Source organism: Colobus angolensis, unplaced genomic scaffold (genome assembly GCF_000951035.1).
Source record: "Colobus angolensis palliatus isolate OR3802 unplaced genomic scaffold, Cang.pa_1.0 Scaffold176, whole genome shotgun sequence".
Classification (NCBI taxonomy): Eukaryota; Metazoa; Chordata; class Mammalia; order Primates; family Cercopithecidae; genus Colobus; species Colobus angolensis.
The window spans coordinates 2,895,684-2,901,281 of record NW_012114888.1 but is presented as its reverse complement, the minus strand read 5'-3'; the positions used below and the strand labels follow the sequence as shown (position 1 = coordinate 2,901,281).

At 41.8% G+C, this 5,598-nt stretch overlaps 1 pseudogene; it reads left to right on the top strand.

Moving 5' to 3' along the window:
* Window positions 1–4,228: 4,228 nt before the first annotated feature.
* Window positions 4,229–5,345, top strand: LOC105509449 (annotated as a pseudogene).
* Window positions 5,346–5,598: the final 253 nt, after the last annotated feature.

Sequence of the window (5,598 nt, the reverse complement as noted above, 5' to 3'; positions counted from 1 at the left end):
AGATAGTTTATTTGGGAGATAATCCTGAGAAATACCAACAAGAGAGTGGAGGAGTGAGACAGGTAAGAAAAGAGCCAATAAATGGTGCTTTATCAAGCTAGTTACCACCATGGTTAATTAGAGCTCCATTATATTGCGGAACTCTAGAAGCCAATGTAGAACACAAGCAGCAGAGTCATCTACATCTACACTTGTGGGTCATTGGTATCCAAGAAACTTGTCCATAAGCAGGGAAGGCAGGCTACTGAAGAAACCTCAGGCAAAGAGATGCAGATGTTGGCAGTTGGCAAGGGCTGACAAGCTATGGGTAGGACATGAGCAGCATGTGATGCAGGAGGAAAACATGGCATGCTCTCCAGTTTGTTGCCAGGGACAAAGTCCAAGGCCCATGAGCAGGGGGATTCTAATTAGAAACTAAAGGAGGTTTTCTCACAAGGGTATATATATTACTTGGGGGGACAAACTGCTTCTCAAGGTGCAGGTGACAAAATGCAGCACCTGCGAAGAGGTGCTTTGGACAACGAATGGGTCAATGAAGAAATTACAGGGGAAATTAAAACTTTTCTTGAGATAAATGAAAATGAAAACACAACATACCAATACCTATGGGATACAGCAAAAGCAGTTCTAAGAAATACGTTTGTAACAGTAAACACCTATATTAAGAAAGAAGAAAGATCTCAAATAACCTAACCTTACACCTCAAGGAACTGGAAAAACAAGAAGAAACTAAGCCCAAAATTAGTAGAAGGAAGGAAATAATAAAGATCAGAGCAGGAATAAATGAAATAGAAACTAGAAAAACAATAGAAAAGATAAGTGGAACAAAGAGTTGCTGTTTTTAAAAGATAAACAAGCCTGGGCACGGTGGCTCCCACCTGTAATCCCAGCAGTTTGGGAGGCCAGGGCAGGCGGATCGCTTGAGGTCAGGAGTTCAAGACCAGCCTGCCAACATGGTGAAACCCCTTGTCTACTAAAAATACAAAAATTAGCCAGGCATGGTGGCAGGCACCTGTAATCCCAGCTACTCAGGAGGCTGAAGCAGGAGAATTGCTTGAACCCCAGAGGCGGAGGTTGCAGTGAGCTGAGATTGTGCCATTGCACTCCAGCCTGGGCTACAAGAGTGAGACTTTGTTTCAAAAAAAAAAAAAAAGAAAAAGCAAAGATAAACAAAATTGACAATCTTTTAGCTAAACTAAGAAAAAAAGAAGACTCAAATAAGATTAGAGGCACAAAAGGAGACATTACAACTGATACCATAGAAACAAAAGATCGTAAGAAATTATTATGAAGAATTATATGCCAACAAATTGGATAACCTAGAAAACAGGTAGATTCCCGGACACATACAACCTATCGAGATTGAATTATGAAGAAATACAAAATCTAAATAGACTAATAATGAATAAGGAGATTGAATCAGTAACAAATAGTCTCCGATTAAAGAGAAGCCCAGGACATGATGACTTCACAACTGAATCCTACCAAACATTTAAAGAAACAGTAACATGAAGTCTCAAACTCTTCCAAAAATTGAAGAGGAGTGATATGGTTTGGATCTGTGTCTCTGTCCAAATCTCATGTCAAATTGTAATCCCTAATGTTGAAGTTGGTGTTTGGTGGGAGGTGACTGCATCACAGAGGCGAATTTCTCATGAATGGTTTGTTACATCCACTTGGTGCTGTTCTTGTGATAGTGAGTGAGTTCTTGCGAGCTCTGGCTGTTTAAAGGTGTGTAGCACCTTTCCCCTCTCTCTCTTGCTCCTACTCCAGCCATGTGATATGTGTGCTCCCCTTTGCCTTCTACCATAATGGTAAGTTTCTTGAGGCCTCCCCAGAAGCTGAGCAGATGCCAGCATCGTACTTCCTGTACAGCCTGTGGAACTGTGAGCCAATTCTCTTTTCTTTATAAATTACCCAGTCTCAGGTATTTCTTTATAACAATGTGAGAACAAACTGATGCCTTCAAACTAATTTTACAAGGCCAGCATTACTACATTACTAAAACCAGATGAGGACACAACCAAAAAAGAAAACTACAGGCCAATATCCCTGATGAATAGATATTTGAAAATTTTTAATAAAATATTAAATTCAACAGCACATTAAAAAGATTATCCACCATGATCAAATGAGATTTATCCCAGGGATGCAAGAATGGTTCAACATATGTAAATCAGTAAAGGTGATACATCACGTTAATACAATGAAGGACAAAAACCATATGATCATGTCAATAGATGCAGAAAAAGCATTTGACAAAATTCAACATCTCTTTATGACAAAAACCTTCAACAAATTGAGTGTAGAGGGAATGTACCTCAACACAATATAGGCTATATATGATAAATCCACAGCTAATACACTAAAAGTGGGAAAAGTTGAAAGCTTTTCCTTTAAGATTTGGAACAACACAAAGAAGCCTACTCTCACCACTTATAGTCAACATAGTACTGGAAGTACTAGCCAGAGCAATTAGGCAAGAGAAACAAATAAAAGGCATCCAAATTGTAAAGGAGGAAGTTAAACTGTCCCTGTTTGCACATGACACAATCTTACATACTGAAAACTCTGAAGATTCCATCAAAAAATGTTAGAACCAATAAACACATTCAATAAAGCTGTAGGATAGAAAATCAACATGCAAAATTCAGTAGCATTTTTATACACTTATAGCAAACTATCAGAAAAATAGATTAAAAATTCCATTTATAATATTTACAAAAATTAAAATACTTAGGAACAAATTTAACCAAGGAGATGAAAAATCTCTACACTGAAAACTAGGAAACATTGCTGAAGAAAAAATTGAAGAAGACATAAAAAGGATGGAAAGGTATCCTGTGTTCATGGATTGTAAGAATTAAAATTGTTAAAATGCCCATACTACCCAAAGCAATCTACAGATTCAATGCAATTTCCATCAAAATACCAATGACATTCTTCACAGAAATAGAAAACAATACTAAAGCTTGTATGGAACCATGCAAGACTTTGAATAGCCAAAGAAATTTGGAGGAAAAAAACAAAACAAAACACAGAAAAACAATGCAAAGCTGGAGGCATCACGCTATCTGACTTCAAAATGTACTACAAAGCTATAGTAATCAAAACAGCATGGTACTGGCATAAAGACAGACACACAGACCCACGGAATGGAAAAGAGAACCCAGAAATATATCCACACGTTTACAGTAAACTGATTTTTGATGAAGGTGCCAAGAATATACAATAGGGAAAGGACAGTCTCTTCAATAAATGGTGTTGGGAAAACTGGATAGACACACACAGAAGAATGAAATTAGACCTTTATCTCTCACCATATAAAATCCACTCACAAAAAAGGTTAAAGACTTAAATGTTAGACCCCAAACTATGAAACTTCTAGAAGCAAAAACAGGAAAGAAGCTTTAAGACATTGGTCTGGGCAATTATTTCATTTATTTATTTATTTATTTATTTATTTATTTATTTATTTATTTATTTATTTATTTTTGAGGCGGAGTCTCACTCTGTCGCCCAGGCTGGAGTGCGGTGGCCAGATCTCAGCTCACTGCAAGCTCCGCCTCCCGGGTTTATGCCATTCTCCTGCCTCAGCCTCCCGAGTAGCTGGGACTACAGGCGCCCGCCACCTCGCCCGGCTAGTTTTTTGTATTTTTTTTTTAGTAGAGACGGGGTTTCACTGTGTTAGCCAGGATGGTCTTGATCTCCTGACTTCGTGATCCGCCCGTCTCGGCCTCCCACAGTGCTGGGATTACAGGCTTGAGCCACCGCGCCCGGCCTATTTATTTATTTTTAACATGACCTCAAAGCACAGGTAACAGAAGCAAAAATAGACAAATGGGATTACATCAAATGGAAAAGTTTCTGCACAGCAAAGGAAACAATTGACAGACTGAAGTGTAAACTAAAATTAAAGTTCTAAGCCCCCAAACTGAGTAAGTGGATCTCCCTCTCAGCCAAGAGTATCCCAAAGAAACCTCAACAACTAGTTCAAGCCATGACAGGAAGGAGGCTGGTGTCAGACATGCCTCATTATACCCTCTCCCTTTTGGAGTTTAAACACAACTCAGCATTACCATTAAAATAGAGATCCTAAGAGTGACAGAACAGATTCTTTGTAGCAATAAGATACCAACTCTAGGCTGTGAAGACTGCATCTGCCCAGCAGGCACAGAGCCTCACCCTCCCCACTCTGTCGCCAGTCCACACCCACTGCCAGATCACCATGAATGATGATATCACTGCTCTCATCTTCGACAAAGGCTCCAGCATGTGCAAGGCTGTCTTCATGGGCAATGATGCTCCCCAGCTGTCCTCCCTTCCATCATGTGGTGCCCGCGGCACCAGAGCATGATGCTGGGCCTAGGTCAGAAGGACTCCTACATGAGCAATGAGGCCCAGAGCAAGAGAGGCATCCTGACCCCACCCTGAAATACCCCATAGAACACGGCATTGTCACCAAATGGGACGACATGGAGATCTGGCACCACAACTTTTACAACAAACTATATGAGGCTCCCGAGGAGCACCCCATGCTGCTGACCGAGGCTCCCTGAACCCCGAGGTCAACCATGAGAAGATGACCCAGATCATGTTTGAGACTTTCAATGCCCCAGCCATGTACTTGACCATCCAGGCTGGTACACCTCTGGCAATGCCACTGGCATCGTGATGGACTCTAGTGATGGGGTCACCCACACTATGCCCATCTATGAGGGATACACCGTCCCCCACGCCATCCTGCCTCTGGACCTGGCTGACCAGGACCTGACTGACTACCTCATGAAGATCCTCAAGGAGGGTGGCTACAGCTTCACCACTACTGCTGAGCGGGAAATCATGCTTGACATCAAGGAGAAGCTGTGCTATATCACCCTGGACTTCGAGCAGGAGATAGCCACTGCAGCCTCCAGCTCCTCCCTGGAGAAAAGCCAGGAGCTGCTCAATGGCCAGGTCATCACCATCAGCAATCAGTGGTTCCACTGCCCCAATACCTCTTCCAGCCTTCCTTCCTGGGCATGGAATCCTGTGGCATCCATGAAACTACCTTCACCTCCATCATGAAGTGTGATGTGGACATCTGCAAAGACCTGTACACCAATACAGTGCTGTCTGGCGGCACTACCATGTACCCTGGCATTGTTGACAGGATGCAGAAGGAGATCACCGTCCTGACTTCCAGCATGATAAAGATCAAGATCATTGCTCCTCCTGTGCATAAATACTCTGTGTGTTTTGATGGCTCCATCCTGACCTCCCTGTCCACCTTCTAGCAGATGTGGATCAGCAAGCAAAAATACCAAGAGGCCAGCCCCTTCATCACCCACAGCAGATGCTTCTAGGTGGACTGTGACTTAGTTGCATTACATCCATTCTTGACAAAAACCCAACTTGCCAGAAAAAAAGATGAGATTGGCATGGTCTTACTGTTATTATGATTATTATTATTTGTTGTGTTTTAGCTTGACCCAAGATTTGAAAACTGGAAAGGTGGAGGTGACAGCAGTCAGTTGGAGCCAGCATCCCTCAAAGTTCTACAATGTGGCCAAGGACTTTGATTGTGCATTGTTCCTTTTTTAAATAGGCATTCCAAAT